The sequence below is a fragment of the Ambystoma mexicanum genome, chromosome 7q (genome assembly GCF_040938575.1).
Source record: "Ambystoma mexicanum isolate Mex_15411 chromosome 7q, UKY_AmexF1_1, whole genome shotgun sequence".
NCBI lineage: Eukaryota > Metazoa > Chordata > Amphibia > Caudata > Ambystomatidae > Ambystoma > Ambystoma mexicanum.
This window is the reverse complement of record NC_090941.1, coordinates 937,904,451-937,929,732: the sequence shown is the minus strand read 5'-3', so window position 1 is coordinate 937,929,732 and position 25,282 is coordinate 937,904,451. Positions and strand designations below refer to the sequence as shown.

The window sequence follows — 25,282 nt, the reverse complement described above, 5'->3', positions numbered from 1 at the left end:
GGGAACTGTAGTTTCTGCTATATTTAGTGGCTTTTAAACCCTTCACCCATAGTCTTATGGGAAATGTAGTTTCTGCTATATTTAGTAGCTTATTTATCTGTCCTTTAACTCAGTGTGTATTGTTCTTATTTTTACATTGTTAGTGCAGTCTATGTGGACAAATATACAGGGAAATGCTATTACTTACACATTCTGTGCAAACGGTAAGTGCATAAGAGCAGTTGCTTGTGTATAACCACAAAGTTTAATAAATGGTTCAACACTATCAATGGCATAGTTACAAGTTTTATTGCGTGGGTCCTTTTTGGTTCACACACTTTTTGATTGTTATCTAAATTAAACATTGTTTCATTAGTGAAACCAATATAGTTTTTATATGTGGTGAGTTCACGTGCATCTATTTCTCCCAATGTCTTATGGGAACAATGTAGTTTCTATATGTGGTAAGTTCACGTGCATCTATTTCTCCCAATGTGTTATGGGAACTGTAGTTACTGCTGTATTAAGTGAATTTTTTTGGGATAGTAGTCTATTAGCTCTGTATGTGTTGTTTTTATTCTGATTTTAAATATATGTCCACAAATATACACAGAAAACCCAATAGTTGCCATTTTCATACAAACAACTGATACATAGAGCACTTATTTCAATAAAAACACAAAGGTTAGTGTATGATTCAATCTTCTCAATGGCATGATTCTACATTTTCGGACATAAGTCCTTTTTGGTTCACTCTTTTTGGGTTATTATTATAGAAAATTGGACATCTCATTGTCTGTGTTTAAACCTGTTTCAATACATCTGAAATACTTGATTAGCTTCGCTTCTTCTTGTCGCAATCTTAGTTCCTCGTTTCCACCTCGGCATCCCCGGATACCTTTTTTAGACCAATAAATTTGATGTCCTGCTTGCAATCCAATTGATGAAGACTCTGCCAGTGTTCTGCCAATGGTAGATTCTTATCTTGGTTTCCAATCACTGCCAAGTGTTCTCGTATTCTTGTGCGTATTTCTCGGATCGTGCTTCCTATATAGATTTTGCTGCAAATGCATATAATCGCATAGATCACATATTTCGTGCGACAATTGATCTGCTCCCTTATTTTCATTTTGATGCCATCTTTATTTTCGAAACGGTCAGTCATGGGAACCGCATGCTTGCACATGGTGCATGTTCCACATTTTCTGAACCCCACTTTGGGATGTAACCAGTTCTCTGTTTTCTCCTCTTTCTCGTCAGGTAGTAATGATGGACTAAGGCTCAGTTTTAAGGTTCTCGCCCGTCGATACACTATCGAAGGTTAATCTTGTATTTGTGGTCCAATGTGTGGGTCCAATTTGAGCAGGCCCCAGTGTCTTCTGAGGGTTCTTTTAATCAACTGGTTATTGGTACAAAAGGTGGTAATGAATTGTACCTGTTTGTTTCGAGTAGGTTTGTTGCGCTGTAAAAGAGTTTGTGATCTTGTTATTTGATGAGCTTTCTGGTATGCCGTTTTGATGCTTGTTTCCGGATAGCCTCTAGTTTTGAATCTAGTAGACAGGATTTCACATTCCTTCTCAAAGTCCGTTTGTTCACAGCAGTTCCTTCTCGCTCTAATAAATTCACCCTTGGGGATGTTACGGATGACAGGTGCATAGTGACAACTGGTAGCATGTAGCGTGGAGTTTACTTCAGTGCTCTTACGATATGTTCGAGTCTTCAGGCTATTGCCTGATACATAGATTGTTAAATCCAAGAACTTTATTTCAGTGTTGCTGTATTCCCCTGTAAACTCTATACCCAACTCGTTGGCATTTATTTCTTGTCGAAAAATCTCTAATTGCTGTGGTGTCCCTTGCCATATAAACAAGACGTCGTCAATGTACCTGGTCCATTTAACGACATGTAGGCCGAATGTCTCTGTAGTATAGATCTTGAGGTCTTCAAACATGCCCATCACTAGGTTCGCTAGGGCCGTTGCATATTTAACCCCCATAGCTACGCCTCGTTTTTGTTTGTAGAAACTATTATTGAACATGAAGATACTATTATCTAGAGTAGCCATGAGCATTTCTTTAAGCATGCAAACAAATGGGAGATAAGATGCTGATTCATTTTTAAAAGTATGGTCAATTGCATCTAGGGCAAGGTCATATCCTATAGTCGTATAAAGCGCCTTAACATCCCAAGTTGCGAGTAGATAGGTTGGTTGCCATTGAATACTCTCAATAATGTTTATTGCTGCGGTTGAATCCTTCAAATAAGCTTGTACATTTGTAACTTTCAGTCTTAATAAGTTGTCAATATACTCCGAAATATGTTCCGTGGCCCAGCCTATTCCGCTAAGTATTGGTCTGCCTTCTGGAATTGTTAAAAATGTTTTGTGTACTTTCGGGAGAAAATAGATCGTCGGTAGAATTGGTTTTGGAATAAAGAGATATCTCTTCTCCTCATCAGTTATGAGGCCTTGCCTATACCATCCGTCAATTGCATTTCCAAGATCCTGTATAATTTCCGTTTTGGGATTCTTAAGTAGTCTGTCATAGCAATTAGGTGTATTCAGATGGTTGAGAGCCATCTTAATATAGTCGGGGCGGTTCATGATCACTATATTTCCACCCTTGTCTGCCTTCTTGATCACAATTGCACGGTTTCCTTGCAGTTTCTTTAGAGCATTTTTCTCCAAAGTTGTCAGATTTTCAGGTTTTCTCAGTATTCCCAGTTTTCTCTGGCGATCTTCTATTTCATACAGGTCCTTTGTTACCGATTTATAAAAAGCATCAATCATGTTGTCTGTCGGAAACTGTGGTAAAAATTTGGAGGTTGGTCGCAGTTCTTTTTTGGTCAAGCTGATCGGTGTAATAGTTAACTCTTGCATAGTTTGGTGGATTGGAAAAGATTCTGGTTCTTGTAAGGATCTTATGAGATGAATATTTCCCAATTCCTCTATTGTAACTTCACTTTCAGTTACTGGCTCTCCTTTTTGTTTGGCAGTTGTGATCTGTGTAGCAAAGACTTTCTTACGTTTGAGTTTTCGTATGAACTTGAAGAGGTCTATATGTGTTTGCATGGGTTCCATGTATGACGTGGGAGCAAATGATAATCCTTTGTTTAGCAAATTAATTTCATCCTGATTCAGGTCGATATCTGAGAGATTCATCACAAGATTCGTTACTGGCTCTTCCTGGCCGCTTCTCTGGCCGCCGCTCTTGTCAATCTGCGAAAGTCTTCTTAGGCATCTGGGTTGCCGGAGTCTACCCGACCCCCTCCCTCCTCTTCTCCGAGCAAAGGCTGTTTTTTGGTAGGTTGATTCGTTAGTTGAAAACGGACTTGCTTGGGCATTTGTGTTCTATTCCCTTTTTTGTATACTTTTATCTGATTGAGTAAGCCTTTGCCTGTCCTATTCTGATTTTCAGTAGCATCTGATTCTTCTCCTATTTGGTCTTCTGCATCTGAACTTTGTGCTGAGCTACCTGGTGATGTATTTGGTGTACTCTCTCTTGGATCTTGTTTAGTGAATTTGTTATACTTTTCTTGAAATGTATAAACTCGGTCTTCATTGTAATCTCTTTCGTCCCTGAAAAACTTGCGTAGTTTGCGTAATTTTATGTCATCTTGATATTCTTTCAAAACTTCGTACATCTTTAAGTAGTTCTTTTCTGTCGTTACTTCCAGAGCCTTGGCCTCTGTAATTTCTTTTTTAATTACTTCAATCTGTTCACTGGCTCTCTTCTGTTCTCTGGTGGCGTGTTCTACTAGCATCTCTAACATTCGTGTAGAACAGGACTCTAAGTTTTTCTCCCAGTCCTCTGCCAGATCTTTATCCTCATCCTTATTGAGGTCCGGAAAGACCAGGATTCATAAACCTCTCGGTATTTGTTTCTTACTGAGGTAATTATTGAGTGAGACAATCTCCCAATATTTATCTCTTTTCTAGAAATCCTTTCTAACTTTATAAACTTATATCTCAAGTCTTCTCGTTTAGATGTGCTAGTCCCGAATGCATGTGCATTGCTTCCTTTGGGTGTGAACAGGTTATTTGCTTCCTCTTCTCGGTTCTCGAGATATACAGCCATCTATTGCTCAGGGTAGGTCCGTAGTCCGCGCGCTGAGTGCTTTGATTAAGGTTTGCAAACTTGGGGAGCTTTTCTAGCTGCACTCTTAAACCTCTGCGACTTAATACAAAAGTAATAACTCAATCGTGTCGCAATGATGTGTGTAGAGAGCGAAGACACAGAGTTCCCCCACTTCGCTTGTCAAAAATGAAACTATAAAGTTCCACACACATCCATTACTGCGCCACCAAAAAAAATTATTGTTCAAGAGCAAGTGCTCTATGTATCAGTTGTTTGTATGAAAATGGCAACTATTGGGTTTTCCGTGTATATTTGTGGACATATATTTAAAATCAGAATAAAAACAACACATACAGAGCTAATAGACTACTATCCCAAAAAAAATCCCTTAATACAGCAGTAACTACAGTTCCCATAAGACATTGGGAGAAATAGATGCACGTGAGCTTACCACATATAAAAACTACATTGTTCCCATAAGACATTGGGAGAAATAGATGCATGTGAACTCACCACATATAAAAACTATAATGGTTTCACTAATGAAACAATGTTTAATTTAGATAACAATCAAAAAGTGTGTGAACCAAAAAGGACCCACGCAATAAAACTTGTAACTATGCCATTGATAGTGTTGAACCATTTATTAAACTTTGTGGTTATACACAAGCAACTGCTCTTATGCACTTACCGTTTGCACAGAATGTGTAAGTAATAGCATTTCCCTGTATATTTGTCCACATAGACTGCACTAACAATGTAAAAATAAGAACAATACACACTGAGTTAAAGAACAGATAAATAAGCTACTAAATATAGCAGAAACTACATTTCCCATAAGACTATGGGTGAAGGATTTAAAAGCCACTAAATATAGCAGAAACTACAGTTCCCATGAGACCATGGGTGAAGGAGATACACGTGATTTTACCATACAATAATAAAGATTTACTAGGTTTTCACACGAGCCAACAACAAAAAGGGCTCCGTTTGTAAAGCTAAATGCATAACTATGCGTTTAAATTGCATAATGGAATTAAACTTCGTGTAACCTCATGACACAGGTCAATAGAGGCATAGTATCCCAATCTATGGCCGACGGCAGGGAGAAGGAGGAAAGCGAAGTAGGACGAACAAGTTACCTTGGTAACAGCATACATACTCCCCATTCAGTAGGAGGCGAACGCCTAGTAAACACACGACGCTTGATGCCGGAATTGTGACTTTTCAGGTAAGCTCTAACTAAGCATGAGACCACCCATTGCTACCCTCCTATCAGTCTCAGATCCGCAAAAAAAGACGAGACGGCCCATGGAGCCGCACTAACTTTAGAATGAAAAGTCAAACATATAATGAACTGCTGTTAAGAAATGAAAGTGTGTATGTGCCGTAGCCCGCCTCCATGCTATATAAAAAATGCATTGTGAATGGCAGAACATATAGAAAAAGGATTACTTATGAACGTTGCAATTTTTATCAATTTATAATTTCGTATTGTAACTAAAACCCCTAAAAAAAGCAAATGCACCTGTCGCCTGGATTCGAATTCCTAAACCAGTAAATGGTGAATTGCGAGCGGGATAGTGAGGGAACCAACCCATTCCCAAAATTTCATTTTTTTACCTTACCAGGACGTACCTCGTCCACGAGTCTGACGAGACTCTCTCCATTTGTATCACCCACGTCATTTAGATGGGCTGCAACTAAAAATAAATAAGGCTGAAAATGAACAAACATAACTGCTTTTGAACAATAATTTTTTTTGGTGGCGCAGTAATGGATGTGTGTGGAACTTTATAGTTTCATTTTTGACAAGCGAAGTGGGGGAACTCTGTGTCTTCGCTCTTTACACACATCATTGCGACACGATTGAGTTATTACTTTTGTATTAAGTCGCTGAGGTTTAAGAGTGCAGCTAGAAAAGCTCCCCAAGTTTGCAAATGTTTTTCTCTCCACCTTAGAGCTGTCAGTGTGCTGTCTACCCCTTAGGGTTAACACGCAGAGCCCAACCAAGTCACTCACTCTCCACAGTATTTGCAGGCAGCAAAGTCATGTACTAGCCACTCCATTACTATTAGCATTGCACCAGTTATTGGCATCCCATGTATTTAATTCAGAAGGAGGAAGGACTGACTTGGCACTGCCGGGATTCAACCCTGTGGAGGAAGGTTGTGTACAGTTCTCAGAAGTGAGGGCTGAACTCCCTGAGCTATTATAGTGAATGGAACTTTTACACGCTCATACCTTTTAGTTATTTGTTCCCTTTTGTGTCTCCTTGTTACTTGCTTAAATTTTTTATTCTTGGCTGCAGCACGAGTCCAAAATGTGCTTGCAGGTGGAGGCAAAATATTCTTCAAAGAATCCTTGTCCAGAACTCTGAAACTTGTTCTACGTCAAACTTATCTCCTTACCTCCTCCTCTCAGGACTGTTAAAGACTCCAATCAAGCAGTCCCACTAAGTCAGTGCCTTGTCTGGGATTGCTCGAGGGAAGCCCTTATTTATATATTTTTATGTCCGGTTCGTGCACTCTGGATGACAACCCTTATATAACACCCCTCTCTTAGAATCCCCCTGATCCCACTGAGCCAAGACATATGTTTGTTTTGCAAATTTAAAAGGTTTATTTGAGAATTAAACAATATATATATATATCACACTTTTATAATAAATTAACAATTGATATCACACTTGTGAATATGAGCAGAAATCAGCAATGGATGAGGTGATACTAGCACGCTGGTTTAATTACTTAGGAGTAGTATATAGGATAAGGTAGCTGAGAATGCTTTATATGGTACAAGGAAATGCAAGGTGGAAAAGAAGCAACACAGGAATAAACTTGATGTGATTTCAGCAAAACATAATATAATCACTTTTCCCCTTTTGGCAATTCATCCCCCCCCCCTCTATGCAATGTAAGGAGGTGGAAGTGACACACCGAGTCTTCAGGAATACACTCACAGTACAATCCCAATTCAGTTCCCCCCTAGCAAGGTTAGATCAACAGGGATGATTTTAAACACAGGCAAAGTACTTTAAAGGTGGTATGCAAAGAAGTGAAAAATATGCTAAAATGATTTTAATTCCCTCTAGAGGTTCAGGGTGGGTGACAGCTACTTTGTATTAGTTCAGGATCACTTTAGCAATTCTCTATGAATGATTGTCAGGTGGCAAACGAATTTCAGCAAAGGAAAGCAAGGAGCTGCTATTTTGCCAAGTGAAGAAATTGAGCCAAATCGCAATTCGCGGCAATTTTTCTGAGTGCGTCAAGCGCGATGACGGGAGAAGTATAATGAATAGAAGGTCAGTTCTGGGTTCGATGGAAAGCGCAGAATCGTAGCTTTAAGATGAAAGTTATATTTCGTTCCTAGGACGAACGGTTCCGGAGTTATGGACGATTTCGTGAAGGTAGATTCTCAAAAGAAAAGGCAAGCTCAGAATGACAGATGACAGTTTTCAGGTTTGAGATCACAAAAGGAACACAAGATTTCTAGGATGCAGTTCTCAATAGGTTAAAATAGTTTGAATTAGATTATTTTAAACTAAGAGATTGGGTTTTGCACAGTTCTGGCGGTACTCACACTATATTTTGGACAGGAATGCGACTTCGCCACGGATCGGGTCAGGATTGGACTACGGTTCCCTCGCCACGGACGGTCTCTGGCTGATTCTGCTCACAGCGATCTGGGTCAGCTCTGCTAGCGGCACTGCACAGCGGTCTGGATCTCTGGTTCTGGCAAAAGTTCTTGCCACTGCACGGTGGTCTGGTCTCTGGTTCCAGGTACAGCTCTGCTTTCTGGGTGTTTCTGGCACAGGGTTTTAGGCCAGAATCAAACAGCTCAGCCCGGCTGTTTTACTCTGATGTGCCCCTTGGAAGTCTGGGGTGAATCAGTTTGCAAAAGATTTTGAGGCCTGCTGACAAATTCTGAAGTCTGAATTCAAAGTTCTGGTCTCTGTCTGGATTTGAAGTCTAAGTGCTGGATCTGGTGTCTTCTGGCAAAACGCTCCGCAAAAAATCAGCTTGAAGTGGGAAGTGAATGTCCCTACCTGTCCTGCACAGTCTCCTTTTATGCGTTTAGAAAGTGGGAGGGTCGGCTCATCTTCTATGCCGAACCCTCTCAACTTATCATTGGCCAGTTCCTCCTCTCTCCCTTGATTGGGGGAACTGGGTTGTGAGTCAAAGTGATGAGGTAGGTTTATGGTCAGAGGATCCTCCCCTTATCAAATTGCACACAAATCTATTTCTGATCCAAATACATATTTATCTATGTACCATTTTTCTAATATTATATGTCCAGTTAACATATTTTCTGTAGCACCAAACCATCCGATCCCTGTCTTTGTAAGATGTCGTGTCCACTTATGACAGAATTCTCCCCTTTTCATCCAGATAACGACCTCTAAACCTTTCCAGATTTTACACAAATGTGCACCAGGGATATGGGTTTCAGATGATAAAGTGTCAGATTTTTAACATGCATACATTTTGAGTAACAACCTTTTTTCCGCTACTATCCCCAAGTACATATGCCAGAGTCCTAACACCTCTTAAAATGTGCACAGAAAAATCACAAGAATGATGATGTTATTTATATAATTTTTACAAGTCCGCACTATGAATTATCCATCTTTTTAAAATGATGCTCTGGCCCCAAAGGGGTGTGGTTTTCCAAAGCACATGGTGGAATTTCTGGTTTATCCACTTCCCCCAAGCTCAGCTTGCTCACATGCAGTGCCCCTCCCTGTTTCCTTCCAAGAGGAAACCATTTACGACCCCCCTAATTTAACATTTGCCTGGGCCAAGGACAGTGCTTTGTTTAGTTTCCTGCAGTCCCCTGGTGCTCCTCCCCTGATTCAATCAGGGAGGTGTCATCTCCTTTTGGTGGGGGCAGCAGAATGCAGCCAGGCCTGGGAAGAGTGGCTGAGCAAGGTTCACTCCTGTCGGGTGTAGTTGCCGGGAAGAATTCTCTCTCTTCAAGCCAGGCTTCAGCTAAATGTCACTTTAGTTCCCAGTTTTCTACATTCAAACCAAACAGACAATGGTTAGACATGCAGCTAGAACGCTGATTCTAAGTTCAAAGTATGACATTTCAACAGTTGCAAACTATGTGACACTCAACAGTAGGTCACTGATTTATTTTAAACATTTAGATTTTAGTGTCTTTCAGTCCAATTTAACTTCAGCTGCTGACATCCACAGCTCAGCCAGTTTTGTTATAAACATTGTTTTGGGCTCTTTCTCTTTCCAGATTTAGTATGCACACAAGAATACATTCTGCCAAATGTCTGCTGGTGTTCATTGAGATTTTTGAATATCTTGCGATGTTTAAAATAGGCATTTTTAGCTTGCATTTCGGAGAAACAAAGGTGATTTCAAAGCGCTTTTTTTTTAGCCACCGGCACTGCTGTTTTTCCTTTGGCACACATTTCACTCATGGCACTCCTGGCCCCTCATGCTCGCACTGGTGGGTGGCAGGTCAGGGGACCATTTTGCTGTGCGCAAAACTGCACGGTTCTCCAGGATTCTGGCGCAAATGTGGGCTTTTCCGCCCTCTTGGATTTTCTGAGCCCACAGCACCAAATGTTGTAGTCTAATAACTTGAACGTGGGTCAAGATGCCCAACAAGCCCCCCGCCCGACTGCGCTTTGGTTTCGAGTCGAGGGGGAGTCGGGTGCAAAGGATGTTTTGATCCACGCGCTGGTATGTCCGCATCATCTTCTTCCAATTCCGCAGATGGCACAGTTCAGCATCTTTTCCTCCATCCGGTTGGATCGATCGGCTCTCCTCGCCTGTCCTGATGGGAATATTGGGCGGTACCCTGGGCCCCTCGGATCTTTGCTCCCGGTCCCTGGGTCGTTCTCCTTGGTCAGTCTCCATCGTTTCATCTCTCCTAGGATGATAAAGCAAAAGCGGCAATACCTATTCGTAGACATTTCTCCCCCACTATTGATATAGTGGGGCGGCATATACATTTTATAGTCAAAAACATGAACATATACATTTTATTTTTAACTCAGGAGGCAAGAACATATTCAAGCATCATAGAATTTTATAGGCTATAAGTGGAATACTTTAGGGTGGAACTGAATTAATCTGGAGCGGTCCCCTCTGGTATTGCAGAGGACTCCTCCAGTTGCTGCAGAATGTGCCTGGGATGGCAACACTTTAGCTGATTTATATGGACCCACTTGTCTCCCCCTTCCGCCAGACTACCTTTGAGGATGCGGATCTTATACACTACTGGGGAGACCTTGTCTATAATTTCAAATGGTCCCTTCCATGTAGGCAAACATTTTCACTGTTTGGCCTGGTTCCTTTGGAAATTGTATAGATAGACCCGGTCTCCCACATTATATACTTTCCTGGAAGTTTTCAAATCGTAATGGGTCTTCATGCTATCAGCTGATCTTTCTAGATTCCGCTGAGCATAGGCAAAAGCATGTTGAAGGTGTTTCCTTAAATTCTCCACATACTCATGAGTTGTGGAGGCATTTATCAATGTCTGCTCTTGGGTCCTGTAAAGCAAATGCTGGGGAAGCACCATCTTGCGTCCAGTCATCAGATCAAATGGTGACATTTTAGTTGCAGATGATGGGGTAGATCTGATGGCCATTAGGACCAGAGGTAATCGGATATCCCAACTTGGCCCAGAATCTGCCACAATCTTTTTTAAAATGCTCACAATGGTCCAGTTGTAGCATTCTATTGCCCCAGAAGAAGCTGGCCAGTAAGCAATATGTAACTTCCTTTTGACCCCCAGTATCTCCCACATCTTGGTCATTACCTCGCTGGTGAAATGGCTACCTCTGTCTGACTCAATCCTTTGAGGTAGACCAAAATGGGAAAAGATGTGGTTAATCATCAGGGCAGCTGCTGTTTCTGCCTTGCAGTTTGGGGCCGGGAGACATTCCACCCACTTGGTAAACAAGCATGTAACCGTCAACATGTACTTGTTTCCTCTACACGAGCGAATCACAGGGCCTACAAAGTCGATTTGCAAAACTGACCATGGCAGTGTCATCCCCCTCTTTTGGAGAGGCGCCCAGTGTGTGAGGGATGTTGGCTGAAATTGTGCACACACAAGACACCCCTTCAAGTATTGGTCGAGGTCCTGCCCCATGTGTGGCCAGTATGCAACCTCTCTTAAGATTTCCAGTGTTGTGTGAAACCCCCTATGACCGGCTGTGGCTGCATCATGGGCGTGACTTAACATCAGGCTTCGGAATGAGGTAGGGACCACCCACTGATCATGGCCAGCTTCGGATTTCCTTACCAACAAACCGTCTTGGATTCGGAACATCTTTGGACATTTCATCAACACTCTAAGGTCCTCCTTCCCAATGTTATCGGTATCCATCAGGGGAAAGTTCTCAGGGTCCTCAATGTGTTGGTAAAACTTACCAATTATTGGATCCCCCTTTTGAGCCATAATTAAATCAGCATCAGGGGTCTCCTTACTCCATTGTGCAGTTGAAAGATCATTGTGAGCATTTGTCTGGGACCTAGTGATAGCAGTGACCTGGATTTCCCCCAACAGGGACTCTATTTCTATTAGATCCCCTTGGATGGCCCCGGTTTTGGCCAGCTGATCAGCTAAGTCATTTCCAGTTTTGTCTGGTCCCTCTACTTTGGAATGACCCTTGATCTTTTTCCAGTAGATGGTCATCCCATTCAAGGTGACCAGATCATCAATGTTTTTGATCAACTTCCCATGTTTCAAGGGTTTGTTTTTAGCACATAGCATGCTTCTGGTTTTCCAGTTGACCAGGTGCTCCACAAACCCATTCCGTACATAATCTGAATACGTGATTATGACCAGTTCGTGGAGTTGATCTTGGACAGCAGTGAGGATTGCTTGATGCACAGCCATCAACTCTGCTACCTGACTACTTCGGGGACCAATTTTGTACCCAGCGGAGGGTTCTGGGGACTCATTCACCCATGCATTCCCTACGCCGGCCACCAGTTCTTTTTCCCCGTTGTTGTCAACATGGTAAGAGCATCCATCCACATAGACAGTGGGCATTCCCTCACACTTTTCTTCTTCAAAGACTTTGTGTGGGGAATTAAGGTATGCCTCCATGTTGTCCTTGATTTTCAGACTTTCGTCCTCGAGACAGTTTTCTCTGGCACAATCATGCAAGTCAGCCAGACCTTGCACGAGGGGACTCTTCTTGTTTTGGCCATATCTGACCTCCACAGGAAAGCCTTGCATTGACAGAATCCAGGAAGTAATTCGGGAATTACTCACATTTCCGGCCCGGATTCTGTCACTTTGGAGGTATTGCAGAGGCTGGTGTGGAGTCTCCACTATGATGTGTTCCCCCTGGATGAACGGGGGGTAATTCTTCAATCCCCACACCGTTGCCAGGAGTGCCTTCTCACAATCATTGAATATTTCCTCCACAGAGGATAAGGTTTTGCTCGCATAGGAGATTACTTTATTGACCTTGTCGTACTTTTGGTATAATACTGCCGTCAAGGACGTATTAGAGAACCCTGTCTCCAGGAAGAAATCCTTGTTTCTGACAGGGTAAGCTGGGCAAGGCGCTTGTGAGAGGCTTCTTTTGAGTTGTCTTACTACCTCAGATTGTTCTGGACCCCATTCCCACTTGACCTCCCCCTTCAAAAGATGAATCAGGGGTCTGGTGATCTCTGCGTAGCCCTCAATGAACTTTCTGCTGTAATTAGTCAGTACAAGGAGGCTCCTTAGTTCCCGCAGAGTTGTGGGATCCTTCGATTTCTGAAGTGCTTCCACTTTCTTTTCTTGGGGACATAGACCCTGAGGAGTAATCTCATGCCCGAGGAAATTAACACGGATTCTACACCACTGTGCTTTCTGAAAGGAAAGTTTTCCTCCGGCGGCCCTCAACTGTGTCAGAACATAACAGATCTCCACTATGTGTTCTTCCACAGATGAACTTTTGATGAGGACATCATCTACATAAGCCAGGTTACCCCTCGCACCCAGGTCGGGCATGGCCTTATGTAGGAAAATGTTGAATTCATTGCCGGAGTTGAGGTATCCGAAGGGAGTTTGGGTTCATGTGTACTGCTGGCCACCAAAGGTGAAAGCCAGTTTGTATTGGTCCTCCCTACTGACAGGCACGGTCCAGTATCCATTGGTCAGGTCTATTGCAGTGAATACCGGTGACCACTGAATCTGGGCCAGGCCTTGGTCAATGTAGGGCAGAGGCCATCGGGAAGTATGGGCCCGTTTGTTGAGCTCCCTAAGGTCGGCACAGAGTCTCCACTGGCCGTTTGGCTTCAATATTCCCAGCACCGGATTATTGATGGTGCTGTGTACTGGACGGATTATTCCCTGGGACTCAAGGTTCTTAATTATTTCAGTAAGGGACTCCATGGATGCGAGAGGCAAACGATATTGCTTCACAAACACTGGAGTCATGCAGGGTCCGTGGGAATTGTTGTTGTGTGGATGTCGGTGCGACCACAGTCATATGAGTCTACCACAAAGAGATCTTGGAAATCCAAGAAAACTTGTTTCAACTTTTGCCTCTGTTCCAGAGTCACACAGGCATCAGCTAGGTTGACTCTCTCTTCCACCATCTGCCTGAAGCCTGGAAAGACTTCTGGTTTTGCTATCTCAGCGGCCTCCTCCAGCTGGGTGGAGAAGTCCCTGGTCAGAGTGCTGATTTGGACTGGAGGCTTCAGGTGGGAAAGGCCACCCTCATGGACCTGGAAAATAACCTCATCCCTTCTAAAGTCACAAGTCACGTCTTCCTTACCATAAGGGCAAGAAGTGTACACCAGGAAGTTTCCCCCATGCCGGGTAAAGATCCTGTCTGGTGTTGTATTGTCATCACTGTCACTGTCAAAACAGTCCTTGGGGATTGGTGCTAACAGTTAATTTTCTAAATCAATGGAGAAATGTCGGTCTTCAACCGCCATTCCAATAATGGTGCCTGCGGCTAGAGTAATACTCTTTAAGTCGCTCTTATCCACCTCTATTGGAATGGTGTCATGTTCTATGTTGACTAATGGTGTTGGGTTTACCCCTAACCCTTGCTGTTGGAGGAAAGCATTTAGATGAATATAAGCATCAGGGTTTTTCAATTTTTGTCCTCTTTTAACTTTCACTTCCAGGGAGAATTGTCGGGTCCTTTCTGGGATGGTGACTTCCTCTTTAACCTGAATTTCAACTGCATAAGGTAGCAATTGAGCTGACCTAAATGCTTTTTCTGGATCATCAAATCCCATGGGATTATCCGCTAATCGGGACCAAGCTTTGAAGTTTATTAGGTCCAAACTAATGGCAAAGCGATTGAGAATATCACTGCCTAAGTAAAAGGCGGCAGTGACATCTCGCACAACCCAACAATTAAGGACTATGCTCTTGTTGCCAATGGAGATTTTGAGCATACACCTGCTTGGCAGGAGATGTTTGGAATTAGGTGCTTCCAGGTCCATTTCCCATTTGTCTATCAGTTTGAATGCGGGAATGGCTGGATCTTTTGGGAGTTGGCGGATCATGGCTTCGCTGATGAAGCTCTTACCGTTGTTCACACACACTCGAGCGAGAACAGAGTCCTTCCCATCATTTAACTGAACAGGGATGAACAACTGCTCTCCAATTTGCTGAATATCAGCCAGGCTCTGAGCTGATTTCACATCTTTCTGGACTATAGGAGAGGGAGTGTCTGATTGTGGATTGGTAAAGAATTTCAGAGTGTTTCCTTCCAGTGTGGAATACCACCTTAAACTGGAAGGAAGGTTGATTTTCAGAAATAGAGAGGACCCCCCATCACCAGTCTGTTGCCCTACTGCTATTACTGTCGCGTCTGGAATTTGGTTGTTGTGGAAGTGAAATTCTACTTGGTCAGATTTTTGTTCAACCATGTGGCACGTGCCATTTAAACTAACATGGTTGACACTCTGCTTTAATTTTATTGGTCGGCTAGTCTGGGTCCAGAGGACTCTATTAGGGGTGACAACCTTCTCAGGAGGTCATTCCCTAGTAAACAAGGGGTGCCCTCTGGAGTCACTACTATGACCGGGTGTTTCACCTTGTGTCCCCCAATTTTAATGTCCAAGTCTGAAGTCCCCTCGACGGGAATTTCCTTCCGGTCAAAGTTCTGCAGTTGTCCAGGAAGAGAGGTGAGAGGAATTCAGTAATTCTCCCCCCTTCCTGCATTTAGTTTATCAAAGGCCCTTTTGGACAGAAGGGTAGCTTGGGATCCAGTGTCCACCAGTGCCAAAATTGTATCCTGCCCCTGTACTTGTACCGGGGCATAATATCTTCCCTCCTTCTCCTCAAGGGGGCACAGGTGGGCTAACTTTCTGGTTTTGGATACGGAGAGACAAGAGATTTGGCCAGAATTCTGTGGAGAGTCATGGGAATCTGAAAGAAAAAGTTTGCAACTGGATATTGATGCGGTTTTTGGTTCCCCTGGTTCCGGTTCTGGCCCGCCCTCCCCCTTCTGGAGGCAGTCATCAGGATGGGTTTGAACCGGGGGTTTTTGGTATTGTTGGTTCTGGGATAGAATTATGGGCGGCGACAGCTCAATCCCCACATCTACCCTGTCTATTGATTCGGTTTTAGGTTCCCCTGGTTCCGGTTCTGGGCTGCCCCCCCCGCTCTTTGGAGGCAGTCACCCGGATGGGTTTGAACCAGGGAAGTTTGGTTTTGTTGGTTCTGGGATAGGATGATGGACGGCGACAGCTCCATCCCCACATCTACCCAGTCTAGGTTGGAATCCCTTGGGATCTATTTTTCCTTGGGAGGAGTTCCCCCCATCTCTGAAGGAGAAGATCCTTTTCCCAGGATCCTCTGAGGATCCCTCTCCCTCAAATTGGAAGACCTGTACCTTCTCCACAAAATGGGTCTGTTTGGGTCCTTTCTTTCTCCTACCTCCTCTTTGCTCCTTGGGTGGCAGACTTTCAGGGGTAGGAGATTTTGTTTCCGGTTCCGGGTTTTCCAGGGGCTGTTTACAAGTTGGGAAGGAAGCTTCCCCCAAGGCTTTACACCCCCCTTCCCCTTGTGCCTCCTCCCTGGGATCCCGGTGGGTTATCGGGGTGCTGCCCCCGTCATTGTTCAGGAGCACTAGGTCCAGAGTTTGGGGCATTCTGTGCCGGCATGCCCATCTGAGGGTTCTGTTGAGCCCTCAGTATGTGACCCAGATCCCGTGCCATATTTTGGACCTGGCGCTCTAACTGTGAAACCCGCTCAGGCTGATACGGGGTCCTGTTTTCTCCCCTGGGCTGATCCCGGGAGGGTAGCTATCCCTTCTCTGGTAATACCCTGGGTAGGGAAGATTTGGGTACCCCTCCACCCTTGGCCTCCCCTCTCCCGGATTAGGTTGTCTGGGCTCAGGGAATTGGGGAAAGAAGGATGGATGGTTTTGGGGTTGGAAATTGGGTGGATACCTGGGAAAAAACTTCTGCCCAGTGTTTGGGGAATTTCTGCCCTCCTGTGGGAAGTTAGGAGGGAAGTTCCCTGGGTCAGGTGCTTGGCTGGATCCCCCCCCTTGGGCTGGAGGAGTCTACACATAACCCAGGATTGGTCTGTTTCCCTTATAGCGGGGACTTACATAGTCAGGGGAGCGGCGGACCCCATTTGTGGGATTACCTCCTTGACTCCCTGTCTGTGACTGGCCCGAGGGCCTTTTGGGCTGTGAATTGTTCGGTGCAGGCAGGTTTTTAGGCCCCCCATCTCCAAATCTAAAATGGGAGCAACCTTTACCTCTCCCACCCTGGCAACAGCAGGGGTGCTGTTGGTTTTGTTATTTTATGGCTGATTCTTGTTTTCCACCGGTTTCTGCACCTCATAGATGCGCGTGGCTTGCTTAATGACCCAGTCTAAAGATCTTTTCTCGTGAAAATCTCTCACGAGCTGGGTCATTATGTTTTTGAGGAGTGCATGGAAAAATGTGTTGATAAATTCTCTGCTGTCCTTGCGCACCCTTCTGGTGGTCTGCGCAAAGGCACGCTTCAATTCTTGCACACATTCTTGTGGGGCCTGATCCTCCCCACATTGTAAATTGTAGGCTGCCTTGCGAGCCTCTTGGGGATTTCTATGAACAGAAAAATGTTTCAAGATGGCCGCCCTGTATGTGGACCATCTTGAATGGTTTTGGTCCTCCAGCCCCGCAAAGAAACTGGAGTATTATGGGAAGAATGTCCATTTGACGTACTGGATGCAGCTACTGCTGTCCTTCACATGGAAGGTCTCCATCATTTGCTCAAAGAGCTCCAAGTGTTCCCACACAGAATACTTGGAGTTCTTGTGATAAGGTGTGATGACACTCCTGATTGCCTTAATCTGTTTTAAGGGGTCCTTAAGCAAGGCCCTTTTTGCCTTATTGGCCTTTTTGGTTCGGGTAACCCTGGTCCATTCATCCTCCGACTCAGAAGCACTGCTCCCAGAGGTGCCCGTCTGATCTTCCAGGTTTTCCCAGATTCTGCGAGCCTGGGAATGGCTGGCAGAATGTGGGGACCTGGTCTCCTGTGTCCGGTGACGCTCAGAGGAGTCTTCAGATCCCTCCTTGCTACCAGGATTTGCTGGGTACCCCCCGACTGACCTAACTGGGCAGAGGTTTTCAGGATGCCCTTAGTGGGCCTACTCTCCTGGGGTTCCCCACTAAATTGCACTGTGCTTAGGTGCCCATGCCCGGATGCCCGCCCATCCATTCCTGGGTGGTACTGGCCTATGAGCCCCATCCTTTTGGCTGGATAGTAATCTGCCATCCCTGTGGCCCTGTGCTCATGTGCGCCAGGGGACATGAGGGTGGCAGAGTCCAGGGACTGGGAGAGATGAAGGCCTCTGGAACTAGGGCTCCCGAGGTTATTCTCCGGTGTTTCCCTTTCCCAGCGAACTTCATCTCTATCAGCCCCTGTTCCTGGTTGCAAAGCAAGAGCCTGGGCTTTCAGTTCCTCAACCAAGGCCTTACTAGACTCTATCAGTCTCTCCTGCATGGCTACCTGTTGCTGGAGCCTATCATTGTGCTGACAAAGAGCCTCATTCTCTCTCTGTGCTTCCTAGTTGGTCCTGGAGTACTGGGCCAGTCTTTGCTGCAGGAGGGTTACCTCCTGAGTCCCATCCCTACTGGCCAGCTCCTTTCTTGCCAGAGCATCTACCACCCTCCTGGTGTGCTCTGACAAGTTCTGATGCTCTTTTTGGAGGTCACCCAGCCCCTGGGGGGGCAGGTGATTTCCTTCAATGTTTTCTTTTAATTGGCAGACTTCCTGGCCTAAGGTGTCCTTTTCCTGACTAAGAGCCTGCATCTGTGCCACCAGGTCGTCCCTCTGCCTTTGAAAGGCACCAGCTTTCTGGCGTTCTTGATCAAACTCTGCCTGGGTATCCAGGTCTTTCAAAATCAATTTATTGCTTTCCTCTTTCTCTCTGTCTAGTCGAATTTGCAGGGTGGCTACCTGCTCTGTGCATGCCCTGTTAAAGTCTAGTTGTTGCTCCAGCTTTTTCTGGCTCTGCAGTAGAGAGTCCAACCCTTCTTGGTACTCCTTCTGCAAGGCCAGAAATCTGGTATCCTGGTCAGCCTTTTCCTGTTGCAGGATATCCATATCCTCCTTCATTTTAATGATGTATTGTCTACTCTCGTTTTCTGACTCCTGGCTTCTGTGCAGCCTCTGCTCAGAAGAGACCAGGTCAGATTGGGCCTTCTCTAACGCCTATTTGCCAGATCTTGGCCTTCAGCACATTTGTCCTGCATGGCTCCCATATATAGATACAAATATGCCGCTATCCTGGCAATCTTATTGTGTTCATCTTTGGCTTTAGAAGCCATATATAGTTCACTCAGGGCCACATGTAAGGGACCCTGATCTCTCCACATATCCGACCCAGTTATAGTGATCTTTTGTGTGATCGCCTGCAAGCATTCATTTTGGTCCTGTTCAGACCATTCACCTATCACAAACAGTTTATGTAAGAGGTGCTCCCTAGCTATCTTCATATCTACCAGGGTCGTCATTCTGGAGATTGATTTCCTTCCTGATTTACAGAAGTTTGTATTTTATTTTGCAAAACAGACTGTTTCCTTAGAGCGTTCCTTTGAGGAGTGCTTTACAGCGTAACACAGTGTGGTGATCTAACCGGATATGTATCCTGTCAGCTGGCACACTGTATTAATCTGCACAAGTGATAGATCTAATCCAGAATCCCCGGCTACGAGCCCCCACTTTGTTAAAGACTCCAATCAAGCAGTCCCACTAAGTCAGTGCCTTGTCTGGGATTGCTCAAGGGAAGCCCTTATTTATATATTTGTATGTCCAGTTCGTGTACTCTGGATGACAACCCTTATATAACACCCCTCTCTTAGAATCCCCCTGAGCCCACTGAGCCAAGAAGTAAGTTTGTTTTGCAAATTTAAAAGGTTTATTTGAGAATTAAACAATATATATATATATATGACACTTTTATAACAAATTAACAATTGATATCACACTTGTGAATATGAGCAGTAATCAGCAATGGATGAGGTGATACTAGCACGCTGGTTTAATTACTTAGGAGTAGTATATAGGATAAGGTAGCTGAGAATGCTTTATATGGTACAAGGAAATGTAAGGTGGAAAAGAAGCAACACAGGAATAAACTTGATATGATTTCAGCAAAACATAATATAATCACTTTTCCCCTTTTGGCAATTCACCCCCCCTCTATGCAATGTAAGGAGGTGGAAGTGACACACCCAGTTTTCAGGAATACAATCACAGTACAATCCCAATTCAGTTTCCACCTAGCAAGCTTAGATCAACAGGGATGATTTTAAACACAGGCAAAGTACTTTAAAGGTGGTATGCAAAGAAGTGAAAAATACGCTAAAATGATTTCAATTCCCTCTAGAGGTTCAGGGTGGGTGACAGCTACTTTGTATTAGTTCAGGATCACTTTAGCAATGCTCTATGAATGATTGTCAGGTGGCAAACGAATTTCAGCAAAGGAAAGCAAGGAGCTGCTATTTTGCCAAGTGAAGAAAGTGAGCCAAATCGCAATTTGCGGCAATATTTCCGAGTGCGTCGAGCGCGATTACAGAAAATTTATAATGAATAGAAAGTTGGTTCCATGTTCGTTGTAAAGCCCAGAATCTTATCTTTAAGATGAAAGTTATATTTCGTTCCTAGGACAAATGGTTCCGGAGATATGGACGATTTCGTGAAGGTAGATTCTCAAAAGAAAAGTCAAGCTCAGAATGACAGATAACAGTTTTCAGGTTTGAGATCACAGAGGAACACAAGAATTCTAGGATGCAGTTCTCAATAGGTTAAAATAGTTTGATTTAGATTATTTTAAACTAAGAGATTGGGTTTTGCACAGTTCTGGCAGTGCTCACACTATATTTTGGACAGGAATGCGACTTTGCCACGGATCGGGTCAGGATTGGACTGCGGTTCCCTCGCCACGGACGGTCTCTGCCTGGTTCTGCTCACAGCGATCTGGGTCAGCTCTGCTAGCGGCACTGCACAGCGGTGTGGATCTCTGGTTCTGGCAAGAGTTCTTGGCACTGCACGGCGGTTTGGTCTCTGGTTCCGGGTACAGCTCTGCTTTCTGGGTGTTTCTGGCACAACAGGCCTTTTCAACAGTTGCAAACTATGTGACACTCAACAGTAGGTCACTCATTTATTTTAAACATTTAGATTTTAGTGTCTTTCAGTCCAATTTCACTTCAGCTGCTGACATCCACAGCTCAGCCAGTTTTGTTATAAACATTGTTTTGGGCTCTTTCTCTTTCCAGATTTAGTATGCACACAAGAATACATTCTGCCAAATGTCTGCTGGTGTTCATTGAGATTTTTGAATATCTTGTTTAAAATAGGCATTTTTAGCTTGCATTTCAGAGAAACAAAGGTGATTTCAAAGCGCTGTTTTTCCTTTGGCACACATTTCAATCATGGCACTCCTGGCCCCTCACGCTCGCACTGGTGGGTGGCAGGTCAGAGGACCATTTTGCTGTGCGCAAAACTGCACGGTTCTCGAGGGTTCTGGCGCAAATGTGGGCTTTTCTGCCCTCTTGGATTTCCTAAGCCCACAGCACCAAATGTTGTAGCCTAATAACTTGAACGTGGGTCAAGACACCCAAACGGGACGCTTTGCCACTCTCTTTAGAAGACACTCATGTTAGTTAATTAATTGAAAACAAGATTACCTCGAAGCTAGTTAAAAGCTGTTGTATAGCAAATTTGGCAGTAGGCAAAAAAGCCTTTTGCATAGGAATTTTATCAGCTACAGCCTCCCCTGGCTAATGGCAAATCCCTGCATGTACAGTCAGCGGTACAGAGTTTGTGTCATTGTTTTTGGGAATGCAATTTTGACGATGTTTAAGCTAGTGTTGTAGGTTGGTTGTTCCCTTTAAACCTAAGCCTAAACAGATTTAATGTGGCTACCATCATTCACAAATGTGTGTACGGAGACGCCCCGTCCTATGTGAAGATGCTGGTCCCACAGTACTGTCTGGCCAGAGTACTGCGTTTGTCAACTAAAGGGCAGATTGTCTATCCTAGGTTCAAAAGAGAAAAGGGACTGGGTAAATCTTTCCAGGTCAAAGCAGCTAAATTCTGGAATTCCCTTCCTCTACCCGTAACTCGAGACCACAATATCCAGACTTTTAAAAATCTCTAAAAACCTTGTTATTTAAGTAAATCTCTCCCCGCTGCCCAGTTGCCATCGAATCCGTGCTGTTCTATTTGTTCGTCCCTTTGTGTCTGTGTCGCACCCTGCGAGCTTCTGGTGTGTTAGAAATACATAAAAAAATAAATAAGCCAGGGCTTTGTTAAGACTCTCACCGTACTCTGTTGGAGTGCCCGGTAACTGTGGTTGATCTACCGCTGCCTTTGGAATGGTTCCAATCTGGAGGTGGTCCCATTAAGTGTTAGCTTCACATTGGCATTGGCCTGAGGCAAGAGGATTTTAGTCAAGGAGAAAATGGATTATAACTTAGACAAGGGGAAGATACATCCCTTGGTTTGCAGGGTCTAGCCTGGAGAGTTAATGTATGAAACTCATTTAAGACTCTGCTTTGCTGTTGGAGAGATAGCGGGAAGTTGGGAAATTATTAGTAGAACTACTTACACATTGTAGACATTGCTATTTTATCAAAATGATGATTTAGGAGCTGTGTAGATACATAACGGTCCCAAGTCACTAAATGTTTAACTTTCTATTCTCAGAGACTAGCATGGCTGTAAACACTGTTGTTGGTTTAGGAGGATAAGATGTGCCTGCTAGTTGTACGTTTTTTGGTGCCTAACTGAATCTTGCTTTCTTCCCTATAGTAGCCCAGTGACGTCTCGATTGGTTGGGCATGTATTGTTAATCTTCTCCCCCTCGTGATTCGGAGGGCTCTCAGAGAATCCCAGGGATAAAGCTGAAATCCTAATGTTGTGATACATGCACTCTATATCACGGCCTCTCAGGTTGAGGCCTCTGCTCTTGTATCGTTTTGCATTTAAAATGGCAAGTAATAAATAAATATGTGTTGTTTCTGCATCACCTTATTCTAGATTCTGGAGTTCTGCAGAGCCCAGCCCTCTCACTCATGCGCTCTAACGTGTGTGTCCATATCTAGCTGAGCCTGGAAAAGAGTTGTGTATTTCTAATTAATCGCACGTTGACAACACAAGAGTCTTATCATCTTCCCTCAAGAGGTCCACTTGATTTAGGCCGTCCCAGGCATTGTCAGTGTAGTGTGGATGATGGCGAGGCCAACCGAATGCGCCCAATGGTTACTCGAAACTGAACGGCTGTGAACTCTAATGTTTGATTTCTGCATCTGGTCGCCTTGATCGGATCTAACACATCTGCATCCCTCACAGCCGTCTGGGTTCATCTCCCCTGCCCCCATGATCAACACAATGACATGCCTTAGTGTCAGTGTGATCAGCTTCTTTCATCTGCTGCGCGTTTGGTTGGGATGAGCTCTGTCTGCCGCGGATTGGAGCTATGAACGGTCTGAAGACCATGTAGCGGGGATTAATCAGTGATTCTGTGAGCGACTGATATGCCTCTTCATCAATGCTAGGGTTCCCCAGAAATGTGTGCGTCTTTATGGTACCTGTCTGAATGAGGGTTGGGCGCCCAGCTCTGCCTAGACTGTCTAGCCACGAGGGGTCGCGCTGGGCCTCTGAGCTGTCACATCGAGGAATACTTGGTTGTCTGATGATTGGTCAAGGAATGGAAGGTGGGGCTCTGCCTGCCAATCGGACAGAGTGTGTGTGAGAGGAATATGATGTAGTCAGTCAGAGAGAAGCCTGTCATTGGATGAGATGTGCAGTGATTTGTCTGCAGCCAATGGGTTATAGAACGAGAACGCGTGTTGTAGCGGTTGCAGATTGAAAGTGGATGCGAAAGAGGCGATCTTCCAGAGAACACCTTTTTCAGTAGATCGCCTATACTGCCTGTCCTATAGCTTTATTCCAAGGTTATATCTAGAATACAATACACTCTTGGGTAACCATAAAATGTCAGCCACTGGATGGCATTCATCTTACTTAAAAAGAGGTCACTTTTTATTTGGAAAAGAAAGTCTATCCAAAATCATGTTCTGATGTGTGCATCATTAAAATATCACCATAGCAACCTTACTCGCAGCCCAGTAGCACGTGGACCATCTGCGGTGAACCACGTTATCTGCTGCACCCTGCCTCCTCTTCTGCATTGCTGTGGGGTTCCACAGAGGTGTCAGAAACCATGCCACCCGTGGAAAACCAGCATTTACTGTGAAAATTATGTGGCTGTGGGAGCCACAGAAGTCTTACCCTTTGCCTCCATATCTGACTTTTTGTGTTGGGTAGGATCTAGGCCGAGCCCTGGTCGCATTGGAGCGGCACCAGTGCCACTTTCCGGATATTGCCCGCAGCGCCATCTGTTGACTTTCGTGGCCGTGTCCTTCTTATACCACCATGCATGTGTTGGTTATATCTTCCATTTGAAAATACGTCCCTTTGGGTACAATTGACATATTGCCAAGCATAACAGTACTGCCAAATACATATGCTGGTACCACCCGACTCCACATGTCGATGCAATATCTGAGAGATTTGCAGATCTAGTGGTTAAGCCAACTTGGCTCTTGGAATGGGGTGATGGCCAATAGAGCAAAAGTGGATGGGAGGTCAGTATAAGGCGGCAGCTAGGGCTATGCAACAGAGATCCAAATCCACATGTGCTGATGATCAGCTTGATTCTGGTGGATACTTACATACTGTCCAGGTTCTGTAAATCCCGCGTGGTTAGCGTGCATGAATCACATAAAGAAAATGAGCCGCTACGGTCCCACGCATGCGCAATGGTTACTATTATTAATGTGTCTTTTATAAGGTGCTCAATACCAGGGACCAATCTCTAAAGCGCAACACAAGCATGTGGCCCCTGAGCTATCATCTGGGCCTATTATGCAGAATAAAATGTGCAATGATTAATATTGTGTCTGTGTGCGTGAGAGAGAGAGTTAGGGTAGGTGCTGCTTATTTACATGGCGTCAATTACAACGTGCATGCATGCTAACTAGAGGTTTGCCACCAGCCACTTGCGATATACAGCATGCAAAGCTTACATAAGACCACAACCAGTGACTTCCACGCCACTTTTTTTTCACATTCATATCAGATGCGCCTTTTTTTCCCACTGTAGCAATTATCATGGTATTTATTGAATACAAACCTAGCTTCGAGAAGCAACAGGGTGCTTTACAGAGGTATACAACAATATAGATAGACAAGGGAGCACGTCACAGAGGTATACAACAGTACAGATGCATAACGGAGTGACTTAAGGGTGACTGCCTCATAGATGATGCAGCAAGACTTGAAGGTGCTTTGTGCATGCAGTGGGAGCCAGTGAAGGTCGATGAGGGCTAGGGTGATATGGTCATTTCTGCGTAGTCCCTACATGAGGTATGCAGCCGCATGTAGGACACCTCTCTGGGGAACATGGGAGGATGACGAGAGGCCTTCGAGAATGGCATTGCCCCCCTCTAGTTGGGATAAGACCAGTGCTCTAACAGTGGATCTAAAGCTGTCTGGTGGGTGGAAGGGCTTGACTTTCCGCAGGAGGGAGAGCTGATACCAGGTTGTCTGGATTTTCTTGGATATGTTGTCTTGAAGGAGACGCGTTTGTTGATGTGGAATCAGAGGGACTTGGCGCAGTAGTGGAATTCAGGTGTGAAGTCCTCAGGGGTCATGGTTGATAGCCAGGTCTGTATGTCTGGGTGTTCGTTGTCGTTGGTGAGGAGTAGGAATTTGGTCTAGGAG

At 44.5% G+C, this 25,282-nt stretch overlaps 1 protein-coding gene across 11 annotated transcripts in view; it reads right to left on the bottom strand.

Moving 5' to 3' along the window:
• The window catches only part of TENM4 (teneurin transmembrane protein 4), a 2,472,585-nt gene that overhangs the window by 2,196,431 nt on the left and 250,872 nt on the right, over window positions 1-25,282 (bottom strand). The gene's annotated exons all lie outside the window — the stretch shown is intronic.